Below are 20,282 nucleotides of genomic sequence, written 5' to 3'. Positions count from 1 at the left end.
CCAGTCCCACCGTCACCCTGGCATCACCATCATCACCCTGAAACCATGTCCCCAAGTGCCACATCCAGACAAGACTTGAACACTTCCAGAGACAGTGACTCTACCACCTCCCTGAGCAACTTCTTGCAATCGATTCCTGACCACTCTGTCAGGGAAAAGTTGTTTGGAATATTTAATCTGTACCTCCCCTGGTGGAATCCAAGGCCATTTCCTCTCATCCTGAAAGGACTACGTGCTGATCCTTTGGGATTTTATCCATGAGGAATGGGCGCAGACAGGAGGTATTGCTCCCAGGACTCCACTGCATGGCTTCACCAAACAATTCTTCCAAAACAGAGGGAAGTTGGCTTTAAGAAATAGTGGCAGTAGTGAAAAGCAAAACAAAACCAAACCAAACCAAACCAAACCAAACCAAAAAACCCTAAAACCAACACAAAACACAAAAAAAAATCCACAAAAAGAAAAATAATAGGAATAGGACTAACAATAATACAAAGAAGATGAAGAAAATGAAGAAATAGTGGTAGTAAATAAGAAAAAGAAGTAAACTTAAGAATAAGAACAAGAAAAAAAGAATAATAAGAAGAATGAGAATAAGAGTGAGAATAAGAGCAAGAATAAGAATAGGATTAAGAATAAGAATAAGAATAGGAAAAAGGAAAAGAAAAAATAATAAGAAAAAGAATAGGAAAAAGCATAAGAATAAGAATAAAAATAAGAATTAAAAAAATAAGAATGAGAATGAGAATGAGAATGAGAATAAGAAGAATAAGAATAAGAATAAGAATAAGAATAAGAATAAGAATAAGAATAGAAACAAGACAAAGTAAAAAGAATAAATCTAAGACTAAGTTGATGTAGAAGAAGAAAGAGGAGTAAAAGTAAATACTAAGAAGAAGGAGAAGAAGCATGGGGATCAGAAGAAGAAGAAGAAGAGGCTAAAGAAGAAGATTAAATAGTAGGAGTAACAAATTATTATTATTATTAGAACAGTTATATCAAGTTAAAATACACATCCACACATCCTCTAGCATCACAGAAAGGTTTAATTTGGGAAGGACCTCAAACCTTTCTATCTCTCTCCTTCACAATTCTTGTTAAATAAAATCCACGTTCAATAAAATCTGTATGTTGTCATCATATGGTCTCATTTGAACCTTAATTTGGGCAGAGGCATCTCTCCCTAATCCAATCCTAACAGTTATTAAATGAGTATCACTCGGCTTCATCTCATTGTTTCACTTCAGGCAAACCTGACAAATGTATCTCTTCCAGGGAGGGGGTATCCACAAAGCCTCTGGGAGACCTATGCCAATGCCTCACCAGCCTCACAGAAGAGAATGTCTTCCTGCTATTTAATCCATATCTGTTTCAGTTAAAGGCCACTGCCCTTTCTTCTATCATCACTACATATGCCTGTGAAAAGTCTCTCTCCATCATTCTTGTAGGGGGCCCTCTTAGGTACTGGCAAGGGTTCTAAGGTTTCCCTGGGGTCTTCTCTTCCCTAGGCTGAACAACGCTAACACTCCCAACCTGTCTTCAAAGCAGAGGTTCTCCAACGCTCTTAGGAACCCTCAGTCGCTCTCCTCTGAACTCATTCTAACAGGCCCGCATCCCTTATCCTGGGGCCCCCAGACACAGAGGTAGTGGTGCGGGTGAGATTTCAAGCAATGGACTAGAGGGCCACAATTACCTCCCTTGACCTGCAGCTCTTTGCTCCTTTCCATGCAGCTCAGCCCACGGGTGGCTTTTTGGGCTGGCAGCACAGATTGTTGGCTCACGCTGAGCTTCTCCTCCATCAGCACCCCCAAGTCCTTCTCCTCAGCCCCTGCCCCACTCAGCTTCCTGTGCCCTGCAAACCCTGTGCTGAGAGGGAGCTCCATGCACTCTATGTGTCACTGGCGAAGCCATTCAAGAGCCCCAGGGCCAAGGCCAGAGCCCTGATGGACGCTCCTCGTCCCCAGCCTCCACCTGGGCATGGAGCCACTGACCACAGCTCCCCAGCTGCCTCCATCTGGCCAATTCTTCATGCCCTGCATAGCCCACCCTCCAAAGGCAGGGCTGTGCAGTGTGGGGCTTGAGGTGTCGTGTGGCACTGTGTCCAAAGCCTCACAGGGGCTCTGGGCACATCAGGATTGTCAGAGACTGAAATGTTATGGGTAAGGACTTAAACATTGTTACAAAGGAGTTTTGCCCATTATGGCAAAACTGTATAAAGAGGCTGAGACTCCCCAAGCCCACCTCTCCTTCACCTGACTGCAGCTTTGGGCTGGGACTTAAGCTGCCTAACAGAACTTGAGATAGCATGACGGCGACATTAGTGCTCAGTTACCTCTGGTCTAGGAACAAGGAAACAAGACTAAGGGAGGAGAAGGTAGCCACGAGAAAGCCAAACGCAGAAGCTGTCCTGAAAATCAGCTTGGGCTGGATTCAGCCTGGGGAGGCCATAGGCCACAGGCTCATCTGCTGAGGCCAGGTTTGCACACACTCCCTGTCTTGGTCTGAAAGACAGGTGTCTGCTAAGGAAGGCAGGAGCCTCCCTTGGAATGGCAGATGCAACCCCCCCTTCCCTCCGAGTTATTATAATTTTGAAATCAAGGGGCTTTTAGGCAAAGATGTGGGAAAATAGGAAGAACAGTTCTTTACTATGATAGATCTCTATGTGTATAACCAGTCAAGCAAACAGCAACAATTCTGGCAGTAGCAGCAAACAATCCCAGCCCAGTGCCAGCCCTCTGGGCTGTCGGGCCCTTTCCCCTGGGGTGCAGTTCCGCTCGCAGCCGGCAGGGGCGCTGGCGGCTCCCGGTGAGCAGGGCAGGTGCGATGGTTCCCCCGCGGCTGCAGGGGGCGCTCCGGAGCGAGCTCGGGGAGCACGCGGCCCTGGTGGCCTGGGATGCCGGGAAGGGATGGGACAAAGGCTTCGCAAAGCCCTGGGCAGCCGATCCCGGTGTCCGGCCGGACCCTGGGCAACAGCAGGCTGGAGCGGCAGGCTGGAGCGGCAGGGACGAGCACAAATCCTGGGTGGCAGGCGAGATGTATCCAAAGCGCGGAGCTGCGGTGGGAGCCCCCCGGAGGTCTGGGCAGGCAGGATGAGCAGGGCTACAAGGTAGCGAAGGCTCAAAGCAATGGTGGGGGCAGGGAAGGCGGGCTTTGGATCCCGGGGTTTCTCTGGCAGAAGGAAAAGCAGCCAAAGAAAGCAGCCTCCCTCTCTGTCCAAACGCCGGGGACCGACTGCCCACACACCCAGGCAAAACAAAAGAGTAGCCAGATGCACCCCACCCCCATCGCCAGCTCTTTTGTTTGATGAAATATGCAGCCATTTGTCCCCCCAGCAACACATATGGGGAAAATTCCTGTAACAGAAAAAAAACCAGCAGAGCTCCTAAAACCCCAACAGTCCCCCACAACCAAGAAGGGAGGAGGAGAGTTTTGGGGCTGTGGCGTGACCTCTGGTCAGAGGCACTGAACACCCATCCTCCCTCACACAAACTGGCTCAGCTGTAAAACCCCCCACCCTGGGAAGGCCACATCCATGAGAAATTCACATGACGGGCAGCTGAGCAGGTGTCATAATCCATCAAAGACCCCCAAAGCGCTCCCCAGACTCATTGCTGAGGCCTTGCAGCAGAGCATCACACGCCATGCAAAGGGATACAACAGATCCAGAGTCTGTTGCAAGAGACTGTGTCAAACTTGCCCCCCACCAGGGCAGGTACCTGGGCGTTCCCACCTGGCCCAAACGTACGTCAATCCCCCAAACTCCATGTTTCCAGGGAACCCTTACTGCCAAGAAGCCCTGATGGAGAGCATCAGCAGAATGCCATTGGCATCCTCAGAGTGGTGATGTTTTTAAATCTGTCTCTGTCACTCTCTTTGTCTGCCCCCACCTCTTTTTCTTTCTCTCTCTCTCTCTTTCTCTCTCTCTCTCTCTCTCACTTACTGTTCAATAAAACCCATACTACTGACTTTGGCATATGGCCTCATTTGCACCTTAATTCAGGCCGAAGCATTTCTGACAAGTTTAATGACGGGATCATAACAAGGGTCTAGAAGCCCGCAAGCCTGGGGGCTGCTCCATGCCACTTCCAGTGGCTTCAGCTGTCAAAGGGGTGCCAGGTGTGGCCCTTTGTGACACAGGCGCCTTGTGTCAGGGCCCTGGATGATGTGGGACATTGTGGTGCCCAGAGGCCCTTGTGACACGGTAGAGCCCCGCCCTGCCCTGCCAGGGGGTATCCAAGGGGCGCAGAGCCCTGGGGAGCCCAGTCCCGCCAGAGCCGCTCTCGCAGGAGGAAGCAGCTCCCGGGATTCCTGTGCGTCAGACAGCGTCAGACGTGAAGGAGGACCACGTGAACCCCAACTCACAGCCCCCCAGCCCCTTGCCCGGCTGGCTGCCAGACCAGGCCCTCAGTGGGCAGTGGCTGGGGGCAGGCAGCAGCTCAGGCCTGCCCCTGTCGGACACTGAGGAGGAGGGGGCCTTTGTCAACATGGACGAAGAGTGGGAATACGATTCGGATCAAGAGCTTTCCCAGTGGGGAGGCCTTAGTGGCCAAGAACTTTGCCTCTGGGAAGAAGTGACAATCCAAGAGTTTTACCAAGGGCAAGAAGTGACGATCCAGGAAGTTTCCCCATGGGGAGTTGTGACACACCAAGAGTTGCATCAGAGGGAGGTAGGTATGAAAGTCCAGTGGGGGGATGGCACACAGCAAGAGCTGTACTACGGGAAAGAAAGCGTGACAGGCCAGGAGCTGTACCCATGGGAGGAAGAGGATGAGATATGCCAAGAATGGTCCCAGTGGGAAGAAGACCTGACGTGCCAAGAGCTGTCCCAGTGGGAAGGGGAGGGAGAGCAGGAGCTGTCTCCTTTGGAAGAAGATGTGCAAGGCCACCTGCACATGTCCCAATGGGAAGGAGACAAGAGACAGCCAGAGTTGCCCCAGGTGGGAGACAACAGGGACAAGGAGCTATCACAAGGAAAAGACTACAATGTCCAGGAGCTAGCCTGGCGGGAAAAAGACAGGAGTGACCAAAAGCTGCCCCAATGGGAAGGAAGTGTCAGCAGCCAGGGGCTGCCCCAATGGGCAGAAGGTGTCAGTGACAAGATGTGGGACAAACCCTTGTACCCAGAGAAGGATGAGGATGCCCAGGAGGGGCCCGCCTCTCCCAGCAGCGTGGGCACCCAGGTGGCAGGAGAGGCAGCCCATGAGCTGCCCAGCGCCTCTCCTGCCCCAGGGAGTCCCACAGAGGACGAGCTGGCAGCCGCTGCTGCTCCAGCTGGAGCTGCTGAGGAGGAGGAGGAGCCTCCCGAGCCTCTGCCTGCCGAGGTGGAAAAGGCACCAGCTTCTCCTGGCCTCACGGAGGAGGTGCCATCGGCAGCGCCAGAGAGCCCAGTCCCTGCTCCACGCAGCCCCCCAGGCTACAGCCAGGCTCTGCTGGACTTGGCGTGGCACATCAGCCATGAGGTGGTGCGAGAGGCTGTGCTTGAGGCCCAGGCATCTGGCCAGCAGCCAGAGGAACAGAGGGACCTGGAGCAAAGCACAGCTGCAGAACTAGAAGCAGCAGCTCCAGAAGAAAAGCAAGAGAGCCCCATCTCTGGCCTGCACAGCCCCTGCTGCACCCCCAGCGCCTCGCCCAGCCCACTGGGAGCCCAAGCCCTCAGTGAGCAGCAGGAGGAGGCAGACAGGGGCTCAGTCCTGGCAGAGAAAGAGACTGAGGAGAGGGACTCGGCTGGGGAGCTCGAGCTTTCTCAGTGCAAAGATGAGGAAAACACAGAGCTGTCCCAAGGAGAAACCAACAAACACCAGGAAGGGTCCCAAGGGGAAGCCTGCATTGAGCAGGAGCTATCCCTAGAAAAAGACAGCAATGACCAGGATGTATTCCAAGGGGAAGCCTGCATTGAGCAGGAGCTGCCCCTGGAAGAAGCCAGGGACGACCAGGAAGGGTCCCAAGGGGAAGCCTGCATTGAGCAGGAGCTGTCCCTAGAAAAAGACAGCATCGACCAGCATGTGTTCCAAGGGGAAGCCTGCATTGAGCAGGAGCCGTCCCTAGAAGCAGCCAGGATCGACCAGGATGCATTCCAAGGCGAAGCCTGCATTGAGCAGGAGCTGCCCCTGGAAGAAGCCAGGGATGACCAGGAAGGGTCCCAAGGGGAAGCCTGCATTGAGCAGGAGCTGCCCCTGGAAGAAGCCAGGATCGACCAGGATGTATTGCAAGGGGAAGCCTGCATTGAGCAGGAGCTGTCCCATGGAGATGTCGGTAGCTACCAAGAAGTGTCTGACTGGGAAGAGTCCATTGGCCAGGAGGTTTCTGAAGAGGAAGACTCCATTGGTCAGGAGGTTTCCAAAGGGAATGGCAAGAGACCTTCAGTTCAGTCCAGCTGGGAAAATGACAGTGACCAAGACCCGATGCAGGACAGCTGGGAACAGACCACTGGGGACAAGCCCTTGCTGCAGGAGGAGGACGAGTGGGATGGAGTGAGCCTCCTCGAGCTCCGTGAAGAAGACAGAGAGCTGGGAGGTTTGGCAGGAGGCAGGCTCCCAGTGCCTGCCCCTCGCGAGGCCTGGGTTGAGCATGGGCCATCTGAGCCGTGCCCCCAAGCGCCGCTCTGTGCCTCGCCTCCCCAGCTGGGAGCCCAGGCCCTCAGGCAGCAGCTGAGTCCCCGCAAGAAACGTCCCTCCCGCCTCGGGCGGGCGCTGCGGATGCTGCGCAGCCTATTCCGCTGCTCCTGCCTGGCGCCACGGCCCGAGGATTAGGGCTGCGGCCGGCGCCAGCCCGGGCCCCCTGGACGGCAGCTGGCTGGCAGCCTGCCCCACATCCTGGGGGAGCCACACGGGCTGCCTTTGCCTGGACATGTCCCTGCAGCCTCAGCAATCCCTGGCTGCTTTGGAGCATCCCAAGCCACTCTCCCCAAGAGCAAATATTACCCATGTGGCCAGCCTCAGACCAGTATCCACACGGGACACTTGGTGCCAGGTGGCTCAGCGGTGAAGGCCAGAGACTCATCAGGGTGGGAAGAGACCTTGAAAGTCATCCAGTCCCACCGTCACCCTGGCATCACCATCATCACCCTGAAACCATGTCCCCAAGTGCCACATCCAGACAAGACTTGAACACTTCCAGAGACAGTGACTCTACCACCTCCCTGAGCAACTTCTTGCAATCGATTCCTGACCACTCTGTCAGGGAAAAGTTGTTTGGAATATTTAATCTGTACCTCCCCTGGTGGAATCCAAGGCCATTTCCTCTCATCCTGAAAGGACTACGTGCTGATCCTTTGGGATTTTATCCATGAGGAATGGGCGCAGACAGGAGGTATTGCTCCCAGGACTCCACTGCATGGCTTCACCAAACAATTCTTCCAAAACAGAGGGAAGTTGGCTTTAAGAAATAGTGGCAGTAGTGAAAAGCAAAACCAAACCAAACCAAACCAAAACAAAACAAACCAAACCAAACCAACCAAAAAAACCCTAAAACCAACACAAAACACAAAAAAAATCCACAAAAAGAAAAATAATAGGAATAGGACTAATAATAATACAAAGAAGATGAAGAAAATGAAGAAATAGTGGTAGTAAATAAGAAAAAGAAGTAAACTTAAGAATAAGAACAAGAAAAAAAAGAATAATAAGAAGAATGAGAATAAGAGTGAGAATAAGAGCAAGAATAAGAATAGGATTAAGAATAAGAATAAGAATAGGAAAAAGGAAAAGAAAAAATAATAAGAAAAAGAATAGGAAAAAGCATAAGAATAAGAATAAAAATAAGAATTAAATAAATAAGAATGAGAATGAGAATGAGAATGAGAATAAGAAGAATAAGAATAAGAATAAGAATAAGAATAAGAATAAGAATAGAAACAAGACAAAGTAAAAAGAATAAATCTAAGACTAAGTTGATGTAGAAGAAGAAAGAGGAGTAAAAGTAAATACTAAGAAGAAGGAGAAGAAGCATGGGGATCAGAAGAAGAAGAAGAAGAGGCTAAAGAAGAAGATTAAATAGTAGGAGTAACAAATTATTATTATTATTAGAACAGTTATATCAAGTTAAAATACACATCCACACATCCTCTAGCATCACAGAAAGGTTTAATTTGGGAAGGACCTCAAACCTTTCTATCTCTCTCCTTCACAATTCTTGTTAAATAAAATCCACGTTCAATAAAATCTGTATGTTGTCATCATATGGTCTCATTTGAACCTTAATTTGGGCAGAGGCATCTCTCCCTAATCCAATCCTAACAGTTATTAAATGAGTATCACTCGGCTTCATCTCATTGTTTCACTTCAGTTTCACAAATGTATCTCTTCCAGGGAGGGGGCATCCACAAAGCCTCTGGGAGACCTATGCCAATGCCTCACCAGCCTCACAGAAGAGAATGTCTTCCTGCTATTTAATCCATATCTGTTTCAGTTAAAGGCCACTGCCCTTTCTTCTATCATCACTACATATGCCTGTGAAAAGTCTCTCTCCATCATTCTTGTAGGGGGCCCTCTTAGGTACTGGCAAGGGTTCTAAGGTTTCCCTGGGGTCTTCTCTTCCCTAGGCTGAACAACGCTAACACTCCCAACCTGTCTTCAAAGCAGAGGTTCTCCAACGCTCTTAGGAACCCTCAGTGGCTCTCCTCTGAACTCATTCTAACAGGCCCGCATCCCTTATCCTGGGGCCCCCAGACACAGAGGTAGTGGTGCGGGTGAGATTTCAAACAATGGACTAGAGGGCCACAATTACCTCCCTTGACCTGCAGCTCTTTGCTCCTTTCCATGCAGCTCAGCCCACGGGTGGCTTTTTGGGCTGGCAGCACAGATTGTTGGCTCACGCTGAGCTTCTCCTCCATCAGCACCCCCAAGTCCTTCTCCTCAGCCCCTGCCCCACTCAGCTTCCTGTGCCCTGCAAACCCTGTGCTGAGAGGGAGCTCCATGCACTCTCTGTGTCACTGGCGAAGCCATTCAAGAGCCCCAGGGCCAAGGCCAGAGCCCTGATGGACGCTCCTCGTCCCCAGCCTCCACCTGGGCATGGAGCCACTGACCACAGCTCCCCAGCTGCCTCCATCTGGCCAATTCTTCATGCCCTGCATAGCCCACCCTCCAAAGCCAGGGCTGTGCAGTGTGGGGCTTGAGGTGTCGTGTGGCACTGTGTCCAAAGCCTCACAGGGGCTCTGGGCACATCAGGATTGTCAGAGACTGAAATGTTATGGGTAAGGACTTAAACATTGTTACAAAGGAGTTTTGCCCATTATGGCAAAACTGTATAAAGAGGCTGAGACTCCCCAAGCCCACCTCTCCTTCACCTGACTGCAGCTTTGGGCTGGGACTTAAGCTGCCTGACAGAACTTGAGATAGCATGACGGCGACATTAGTGCTCAGTTACCTCTGGTCTAGGAACAAGGAAACAAGACTAAGGGAGGAGAAGGTAGCCACAAGAAAGCCAAACGCAGAAGCTGTCCTGAAAATCAGCTTGGGCTGGATTCAGCCTGGGGAGGCCATAGGCCACAGGCTCATCTGCTGAGGCCAGGTTTGCACACACTCCCTGTCTTGGTTTGAAAGACAGGTGTCTGCTAAGGAAGGCAGGAGCCTCCCTTGGAATGGCAGATGCAACCCCCCCTTCCCTCCGAGTTATTATAATTTTGAAATCAAGGGGCTTTTAGGCAAAGATGTGGGAAAATAGGAAGAACAGTTCTTTACTATGATAGATCTCTATGTGTATAACCAGTCAAGCAAACAGCAACAATTCTGGCAGTAGCAGCAAACAATCCCAAGCCCAGTGCCAGCCCTCTGGGCTGTCGGGCCCTTTCCCCTGGGGTGCAGTTCCGCTCGCAGCCGGCAGGGGCGCTGGCGGCTCCCGGTGAGCAGGGCAGGTGCGATGGTTCCCCCGCGGCTGCAGGGGGCGCTCCGGAGCGAGCTCGGGGAGCACGCGGCCCTGGTGGCCTGGGATGCCGGGAAGGGATGGGACAAAGGCTTCGCAAAGCCCTGGGCAGCCGATCCCGGTGTCCGGCCGGACCCTGGGCAACAGCAGGCTGGAGCGGCAGGCTGGAGCGGCAGGGACGAGCACAAATCCTGGGTGGCAGGCGAGATGTATCCAAAGCGCGGAGCTGTGGTGGGAGCCCCCCGGAGGTCTGGGCAGGCAGGATGAGCAGGGCTACAAGGTAGCGAAGGCTCAAAGCAATGGTGGGGGCAGGGAAGGCGGGCTTTGGATCCCGGGGTTTCTCTGGCAGAAGGAAAAGCAGCCAAAGAAAGCAGCCTCCCTCTCTGTCCAAACGCCGGGCACCGACTGTCCACACACCCAGGCAAAACACAAGAGTAGCCAGATGCACCCCACCCCCATCGCCAGCTCTTTTGTTTGATGAAATATGCAGCCATTTGTCCCCCCAGCAACACATATGGGGAAAATTCCTGTAACAGAAAAAAAACCAGCAGAGCTCCTAAAACCCCAACAGTCCCCCACAACCAAGAAGGGAGGAGAGTTTTGGGGCTGTGGCGTGACCTCTGGTCAGAGGCACTGAACACCCATCCTCCCTCACACAAACTGGCTCAGCTGTAAAACCCCCCACCCTGGGAAGGCCACATCCATGAGAAATTCACATGACGGGCAGCTGAGCAGGTGTCATAATCCATCAAAGACCCCCAAAGCGCTCCCCAGACTCATTGCTGAGGCCTTGCAGCAGAGCATCACACGCCATGCAAAGGGATACAACAGATCCAGAGTCTGTTGCAAGAGACTGTGTCAAACTTGCCCCCCACCAGGGCAGGTACCTGGGCGTTCCCACCTGGCCCAAACGTACGTCAATCCCCCAAACTCCATGTTTCCAGGGAACCCTTACTGCCAAGAAGCCCTGATGGAGAGCATCAGCAGAATGCCATTGGCATCCTCAGAGTGGTGATGTTTTTAAATCTGTCTCTGTCACTCTCTTTGTCTGCCCCCACCTCTTTTCTATTTCTTTCTCTCTCTCTCTCTTTCTCTCTCTCTCTCTCTCTCACTTACTGTTCAATAAAACCCATACTACTGACTTTGGCATATGGCCTCATTTGCACCTTAATTCAGGCCGAAGCATTTCTGACAAGTTTAATGACGGGATCATAACAAGGGTCTAGAAGCCCGCAAGCCTGGGGGCTGCTCCATGCCACTTCCAGTGGCTTCAGCTGTCAAAGGGGTGCCAGGTGTGGCCCTTTGTGACACAGGCGCCTTGTGTCAGGGCCCTGGATGATGTGGGACATTGTGGTGCCCAGAGGCCCTTGTGACACGGTAGAGCCCCGCCCTGCCCTGCCAGGGGGTATCCAAGGGGCGCAGAGCCCTGGGGAGCCCAGTCCCGCCAGAGCCGCTCTCGCAGGAGGAAGCAGCTCCCGGCATTCCTGCGCGTCAGACAACGTCAGACGTGAAGGAGGACCACGTGAACCCCAACTCACAGCCCCCCAGCCCCTTGCCCGGCTGGCTGCCAGACCAGGCCCTCAGTGGGCAGTGGCTGGGGGCAGGCAGCAGCTCAGGCCTGCCCCTGTCGGACACTGAGGAGGAGGGGGCCTTTGTCAACATGGACGAAGAGTGGGAATACGATTCGGATCAAGAGCTTTCCCAGTGGGGAGGCCTTAGTGGCCAAGAACTTTGCCTCTGGGAAGAAGTGACAATCCAAGAGTTTTACCAAGGGCAAGAAGTGACGATCCAGGAAGTTTCCCCATGGGGAGTTGTGACACACCAAGAGTTGCATCAGAGGGAGGTAGGTATGAAAGTCCAGTGGGGGGATGGCACACAGCAAGAGCTGTACTACGGGAAAGAAAGCGTGACAGGCCAGGAGCTGTACCCATGGGAGGAAGAGGATGAGATATGCCAAGAATGGTCCCAGTGGGAAGAAGACCTGACGTGCCAAGAGCTGTCCCAGTGGGAAGGGGAGGGAGAGCAGGAGCTGTCTCCTTTGGAAGAAGATGTGCAAGGCCACCTGCACATGTCCCAATGGGAAGGAGACAAGAGACAGCCAGAGTTGCCCCAGGTGGGAGACAACAGGGACAAGGGGCTATCACAAGGAAAAGACTACAATGTCCAGGAGCTAGCCTGGCGGGAAAAAGACAGGAGTGACCAAAAGCTGCCCCAATGGGAAGGAAGTGTCAGCAGCCAGGGGCTGCCCCAATGGGCAGAAGGTGTCAGTGACAAGATGTGGGACAAACCCTTGTACCCAGAGAAGGATGAGGATGCCCAGGAGGGGCTCGCCTCTCCCAGCAGCGTGGGCACCCAGGTGGCAGGAGAGGCAGCCCATGAGCTGCCCAGCGCCTCTCCTGCCCCAGGGAGTCCCACAGAGGACGAGCTGGCAGCCGCTGCTGCTCCAGCTGGAGCTGCTGAGGAGGAGGAGGAGCCTCCCGAGCCTCTGCCTGCCGAGGTGGAAAAGGCACCAGCTTCTCCTGGCCTCACGGAGGAGGTGCCATCGGCAGCGCCAGAGAGCCCAGTCCCTGCTCCACGCAGCCCCCCAGGCTACAGCCAGGCTCTGCTGGACTTGGCGTGGCACATCAGCCATGAGGTGGTGCGAGAGGCTGTGCTTGAGGCCCAGGCATCTGGCCAGCAGCCAGAGGAACAGAGGGACCTGGAGCAAAGCACAGCTGCAGAACTAGAAGCAGCAGCTCCAGAAGAAAAGCAAGAGAGCCCCATCTCTGGCCTGCACAGCCCCTGCTGCACCCCCAGCGCCTCGCCCAGCCCACTGGGAGCCCAAGCCCTCAGTGAGCAGCAGGAGGAGGCAGACAGGGGCTCAGTCCTGGCAGAGAAAGAGACTGAGGAGAGGGACTCGGCTGGGGAGCTCGAGCTTTCTCAGTGCAAAGATGAGGAAAACACAGAGCTGTCCCAAGGAGAAACCAACAAACACCAGGAAGGGTCCCAAGGGGAAGCCTGCATTGAGCAGGAGCTATCCCTAGAAAAAGACAGCAATGACCAGGATGTATTCCAAGGGGAAGCCTGCATTGAGCAGGAGCTGCCCCTGGAAGAAGCCAGGGACGACCAGGAAGGGTCCCAAGGGGAAGCCTGCATTGAGCAGGAGCTGTCCCTAGAAAAAGACAGCATCGACCAGCATGTGTTCCAAGGGGAAGCCTGCATTGAGCAGGAGCCGTCCCTAGAAGCAGCCAGGATCGACCAGGATGCATTCCAAGGCGAAGCCTGCATTGAGCAGGAGCTGCCCCTGGAAGAAGCCAGGGATGACCAGGAAGGGTCCCAAGGGGAAGCCTGCATTGAGCAGGAGCTGCCCCTGGAAGAAGCCAGGATCGACCAGGATGTATTGCAAGGGGAAGCCTGCATTGAGCAGGAGCTGTCCCATGGAGATGTCGGTAGCTACCAAGAAGTGTCTGACTGGGAAGAGTCCATTGGCCAGGAGGTTTCTGAAGAGGAAGACTCCATTGGTCAGGAGGTTTCCAAAGGGAATGGCAAGAGACCTTCAGTTCAGTCCAGCTGGGAAAATGACAGTGACCAAGACCCGATGCAGGACAGCTGGGAACAGACCACTGGGGACAAGCCCTTGCTGCAGGAGGAGGACGAGTGGGATGGAGTGAGCCTCCTCGAGCTCCGTGAAGAAGACAGAGAGCTGGGAGGTTTGGCAGGAGGCAGGCTCCCAGTGCCTGCCCCTCGCGAGGCCTGGGTTGAGCATGGGCCATCTGAGCCGTGCCCCCAAGCGCCGCTCTGTGCCTCGCCTCCCCAGCTGGGAGCCCAGGCCCTCAGGCAGCAGCTGAGTCCCCGCAAGAAACGTCCCTCCCGCCTCGGGCGGGCGCTGCGGATGCTGCGCAGCCTATTCCGCTGCTCCTGCCTGGCGCCACGGCCCGAGGATTAGGGCTGCGGCCGGCGCCAGCCCGGGCCCCCTGGACGGCAGCTGGCTGGCAGCCTGCCCCACATCCTGGGGGAGCCACACGGGCTGCCTTTGCCTGGACATGTCCCTGCAGCCTCAGCAATCCCTGGCTGCTTTGGAGCATCCCAAGCCACTCTCCCCAAGAGCAAATATTACCCATGTGGCCAGCCTCAGACCAGTATCCACACGGGACACTTGGTGCCAGGTGGCTCAGCGGTGAAGGCCAGACACTCATCAGGGTGGGAAGAGACCTTGAAAGTCATCCAGTCCCACCGTCACCCTGGCATCACCATCATCACCCTGAAACCATGTCCCCAAGTGCCACATCCAGACAAGACTTGAACACTTCCAGAGACAGTGACTCTACCACCTCCCTGAGCAACTTCTTGCAATCGATTCCTGACCACTCTGTCAGGGAAAAGTTGTTTGGAATATTTAATCTGTACCTCCCCTGGTGGAATCCAAGGCCATTTCCTCTCATCCTGAAAGGACTACGTGCTGATCCTTTGGGATTTTATCCATGAGGAATGGGCGCAGACAGGAGGTATTGCTCCCAGGACTCCACTGCATGGCTTCACCAAACAATTCTTCCAAAACAGAGGGAAGTTGGCTTTAAGAAATAGTGGCAGTAGTGAAAAGCAAAACCAAACCAAACCAAACCAAAACAAAACAAACCAAACCAAACCAACCAAAAAAACCCTAAAACCAACACAAAACACAAAAAAAATCCACAAAAAGAAAAATAATAGGAATAGGACTAATAATAATACAAAGAAGATGAAGAAAATGAAGAAATAGTGGTAGTAAATAAGAAAAAGAAGTAAACTTAAGAATAAGAACAAGAAAAAAAAGAATAATAAGAAGAATGAGAATAAGAGTGAGAATAAGAGCAAGCATAAGAATAGGATTAAGAATAAGAATAAGAATAGGAAAAAGGAAAAGAAAAAATAATAAGAAAAAGAATAGGAAAAAGCATAAGAATAAGAATAAAAATAAGAATTAAATAAATAAGAATGAGAATGAGAATGAGAATGAGAATAAGAAGAATAAGAATAAGAATAAGAATAAGAATAAGAATAGAAACAAGACAAAGTAAAAAGAATAAATCTAAGACTAAGTTGATGTAGAAGAAGAAAGAGGAGTAAAAGTAAATACTAAGAAGAAGGAGAAGAAGCATGGGGATCAGAAGAAGAAGAAGAAGAGGCTAAAGAAGAAGATTAAATAGTAGGAGTAACAAATTATTATTATTATTAGAACAGTTATATCAAGTTAAAATACACATCCACACATCCTCTAGCATCACAGAAAGGTTTAATTTGGGAAGGACCTCAAACCTTTCTATCTCTCTCCTTCACAATTCTTGTTAAATAAAATCCACGTTCAATAAAATCTGTATGTTGTCATCATATGGTCTCATTTGAACCTTAATTTGGGCAGAGGCATCTCTCCCTAATCCAATCCTAACAGTTATTAAATGAGTATCACTCGGCTTCATCTCATTGTTTCACTTCAGTTTCACAAATGTATCTCTTCCAGGGAGGGGGCATCCACAAAGCCTCTGGGAGACCTATGCCAATGCCTCACCAGCCTCACAGAAGAGAATGTCTTCCTGCTATTTAATCCATATCTGTTTCAGTTAAAGGCCACTGCCCTTTCTTCTATCATCACTACATATGCCTGTGAAAAGTCTCTCTCCATCATTCTTGTAGGGGGCCCTCTTAGGTACTGGCAAGGGTTCTAAGGTTTCCCTGGGGTCTTCTCTTCCCTAGGCTGAACAACGCTAACACTCCCAACCTGTCTTCAAAGCAGAGGTTCTCCAACGCTCTTAGGAACCCTCAGTGGCTCTCCTCTGAACTCATTCTAACAGGCCCGCATCCCTTATCCTGGGGCCCCCAGACACAGAGGTAGTGGTGCGGGTGAGATTTCAAACAATGGACTAGAGGGCCACAATTACCTCCCTTGACCTGCAGCTCTTTGCTCCTTTCCATGCAGCTCAGCCCACGGGTGGCTTTTTGGGCTGGCAGCACAGATTGTTGGCTCACGCTGAGCTTCTCCTCCATCAGCACCCCCAAGTCCTTCTCCTCAGCCCCTGCCCCACTCAGCTTCCTGTGCCCTGCAAACCCTGTGCTGAGAGGGAGCTCCATGCACTCTCTGTGTCACTGGCGAAGCCATTCAAGAGCCCCAGGGCCAAGGCCAGAGCCCTGATGGACGCTCCTCGTCCCCAGCCTCCACCTGGGCATGGAGCCACTGACCACAGCTCCCCAGCTGCCTCCATCTGGCCAATTCTTCATGCCCTGCATAGCCCACCCTCCAAAGCCAGGGCTGTGCAGTGTGGGGCTTGAGGTGTCGTGTGGCACTGTGTCCAAAGCCTCACAGGGGCTCTGGGCACATCAGGATTGTCAGAGACTGAAATGTTATGGGTAAGGACTTAAACATTGTTACAAAGGAGTTTTGCCCATTATGGCAAAACTGTATAAAGAGGCTGAGACTCCCCAAGCCCACCTCTCCTTCACCTGACTGCAGCTTTGGGCTGGGACTTAAGCTGCCTGACAGAACTTGAGATAGCATGACGGCGACATTAGTGCTCAGTTACCTCTGGTCTAGGAACAAGGAAACAAGACTAAGGGAGGAGAAGGTAGCCACAAGAAAGCCAAACGCAGAAGCTGTCCTGAAAATCAGCTTGGGCTGGATTCAGCCTGGGGAGGCCATAGGCCACAGGCTCATCTGCTGAGGCCAGGTTTGCACACACTCCCTGTCTTGGTTTGAAAGACAGGTGTCTGCTAAGGAAGGCAGGAGCCTCCCTTGGAATGGCAGATGCAACCCCCCCTTCCCTCCGAGTTATTATAATTTTGAAATCAAGGGGCTTTTAGGCAAAGATGTGGGAAAATAGGAAGAACAGTTCTTTACTATGATAGATCTCTATGTGTATAACCAGTCAAGCAAACAGCAACAATTCTGGCAGTAGCAGCAAACAATCCCAAGCCCAGTGCCAGCCCTCTGGGCTGTCGGGCCCTTTCCCCTGGGGTGCAGTTCCGCTCGCAGCCGGCAGGGGCGCTGGCGGCTCCCGGTGAGCAGGGCAGGTGCGATGGTTCCCCCGCGGCTGCAGGGGGCGCTCCGGAGCGAGCTCGGGGAGCACGCGGCCCTGGTGGCCTGGGATGCCGGGAAGGGATGGGACAAAGGCTTCGCAAAGCCCTGGGCAGCCGATCCCGGTGTCCGGCCGGACCCTGGGCAACAGCAGGCTGGAGCGGCAGGCTGGAGCGGCAGGGACGAGCACAAATCCTGGGTGGCAGGCGAGATGTATCCAAAGCGCGGAGCTGCGGTGGGAGCCCCCCGGAGGTCTGGGCAGGCAGGATGAGCAGGGCTACAAGGTAGCGAAGGCTCAAAGCAATGGTGGGGGCAGGGAAGGCGGGCTTTGGATCCCGGGGTTTCTCTGGCAGAAGGAAAAGCAGCCAAAGAAAGCAGCCTCCCTCTCTGTCCAAACGCCGGGCACCGACTGCCCACACACCCAGGCAAAACAAAAGAGTAGCCAGATGCACCCCACCCCCATCGCCAGCTTTTTTGTTTGATGAAATATGCAGCCATTTGTCCCCCCAGCAACACATATGGGGAAAATTCCTGTAACAGAAAAAAAACCAGCAGAGCTCCTAAAACCCCAACAGTCCCCCACAACCAAGAAGGGAGGAGGAGAGTTTTGGGGCTGTGGCGTGACCTCTGGTCAGAGGCACTGAACACCCATCCTCCCTCACACAAACTGGCTCAGCTGTAAAACCCCCCACCCTGGGAAGGCCACATCCATGAGAAATTCACATGACGGGCAGCTGAGCAGGTGTCATAATCCATCAAAGACCCCCAAAGCGCTCCCCAGACTCATTGCTGAGGCCTTGCAGCAGAGCATCACACGCCATGCAAAGGGATACAACAGATCCAGAGTCTGTTGCAAGAGACTGTGTCAAACTTGCCCCCCACCAGGGCAGGTACCTGGGCGTTCCCACCTGGCCCAAACGTACGTCAATCCCCCAAACTCCATGTTTCCAGGGAACCCTTACTGCCAAGAAGCCCTGATGGAGAGCATCAGCAGAATGCCATTGGCATCCTCAGAGTGGTGATGTTTTTAAATCTGTCTCTGTCACTCTCTTTGTCTGCCCCCACCTCTTTTCTATTTCTTTCTCTTTCTCTCTCTTTCTCTCTCTCTCTCTCTCACTTACTGTTCAATAAAACCCATACTACTGACTTTGGCATATGGCCTCATTTGCACCTTAATTCAGGCCGAAGCATTTCTGACAAGTTTAATGACGGGATCATAACAAGGGTCTAGAAGCCCGCAAGCCTGGGGGCTGCTCCATGCCACTTCCAGTGGCTTCAGCTGTCAAAGGGGTGCCAGGTGTGGCCTTTTGTGACACAGGCGCCTTGTGTCAGGGCCCTGGATGATGTGGGACATTGTGGTGCCCAGAGGCCCTTGTGACACGGTAGAGCCCCGCCCTGCCCTGCCAGGGGGTATCCAAGGGGCGCAGAGCCCTGGGGAGCCCAGTCCCGCCAGAGCCGCTCTCGCAGGAGGAAGCAGCTCCCGGCATTCCTGCGCGTCAGACAACGTCAGACGTGAAGGAGGACCACGTGAACCCCAACTCACAGCCCCCCAGCCCCTTGCCCGGCTGGCTGCCAGACCAGGCCCTCAGTGGGCAGTGGCTGGGGGCAGGCAGCAGCTCAGGCCTGCCCCTGTCGGACACTGAGGAGGAGGGGGCCTTTGTCAACATGGACGAAGAGTGGGAATACGACTCGGATCAAGAGCTTTCCCAGTGGGGAGGCCTTAGTGGCCAAGAACTTTGCCTCTGGGAAGAAGTGACAATCCAAGAGTTTTACCAAGGGCAAGAAGTGACGATCCAGGAAGTTTCCCCATGGGGAGTTGTGACACACCAAGAGTTGCATCAGAGGGAGGTAGGTATGAAAGTCCAGTGGGGGGATGGCACACAGCAAGAGCTGTACTACGGGAAAGAAAGCGTGACAGGCCAGGAGCTGTACCCATGGGAGGAAGAGGATGAGATATGCCAAGAATGGTCCCAGTGGGAAGAAGACCTGACGTGCCAAGAGCTGTCCCAGTGGGAAGGGGAGGGAGAGCAGGAGCTGTCTCCTTTGGAAGAAGATGTGCAAGGCCACCTGCACATGTCCCAATGGGAAGGAGACAAGAGACAGCCAGAGTTGCCCCAGGTGGGAGACAACAGGGACAAGGAGCTATCACAAGGAAAAGACTACAATGTCCAGGAGCTAGCCTGGCGGGAAAAAGACAGGAGTGACCAAAAGCTGCCCCAATGGGAAGGAAGTGTCAGCAGCCAGGGGCTGCCCCAATGGGCAGAAGGTGTCAGTGACAAGATGTGGGACAAACCCTTGTACCCAGAGAAGGATGAGGATGCCCAGGAGGGGCCCGCCTCTCCCAGCAGCGTGGGCACCCAGGTGGCAGGAGAGGCAGCCCATGAGCTGCCCAGCGCCTCTCCTGCCCCAGGGAGTCCCACAGAGGACGAGCTGGCAGCCGCTGCTGCTCCAGCTGGAGCTGCTGAGGAGGAGGAGGAGCCTCCCGAGCCTCTGCCTGCCGAGGTGGAAAAGGCACCAGCTTCTCCTGGCCTCACGGAGGAGGTGCCATCGGCAGCGCCAGAGAGCCCAGTCCCTGCTCCACGCAGCCCCCCAGGCTACAGCCAGGCTCTGCTGGACTTGGCGTGGCACATCAGCCATGAGGTGGTGCGAGAGGCTGTGCTTGAGGCCCAGGCATCTGGCCAGCAGCCAGAGGAACAGAGGGACCTGGAGCAAAGCACAGCTGCAGAACTAGAAGCAGCAGCTCCAGAAGAAAAGCAAGAGAGCCCCATCTCTGGCCTGCACAGCCCCTGCTGCACCCCCAGCACCTCGCCCAGCCCACTGGGAGCCCAAGCCCTCAGTGAGCAGCAGGAGGAGGCAGACAGGGGCTCAGTCCTGGCAGAGAAAGAGACTGAGGAGAGGGACTCGGCTGGGGAGCTCGAGCTTTCTCAGTGCAAAGATGAGGAAAACACAGAGCTGTCCCAAGGAGAAACCAACAAACACCAGGAAGGGTCCCAAGGGGAAGCCTGCATTGAGCAGGAGCTATCCCTAGAAAAAGACAGCAATGACCAGGATGTATTCCAAGGGGAAGCCTGCATTGAGCAGGAGCTGCCCCTGGAAGAAGCCAGGGACGACCAGGAAGGGTCCCAAGGGGAAGCCTGCATTGAGCAGGAGCCGTCCCTAGAAGCAGCCAGGATCGACCAGGATGCATTCCAAGGCGAAGCCTGCATTGAGCAGGAGCTGCCCCTGGAAGAAGCCAGGGATGACCAGGAAGGGTCCCAAGGGGAAGCCTGCATTGAGCAGGAGCTGCCCCTGGAAGAAGCCAGGATCGACCAGGATGTATTGCAAGGGGAAGCCTGCATTGAGCAGGAGCTGTCCCATGGAGATGTCGGTAGCTACCAAGAAGTGTCTGACTGGGAAGAGT

This window comes from Coloeus monedula (genome assembly GCF_965178545.1).
Source record: "Coloeus monedula genome assembly, chromosome: Z".
NCBI lineage: Eukaryota > Metazoa > Chordata > Aves > Passeriformes > Corvidae > Coloeus > Coloeus monedula.
This window is presented reverse-complemented; position numbering follows the sequence as displayed.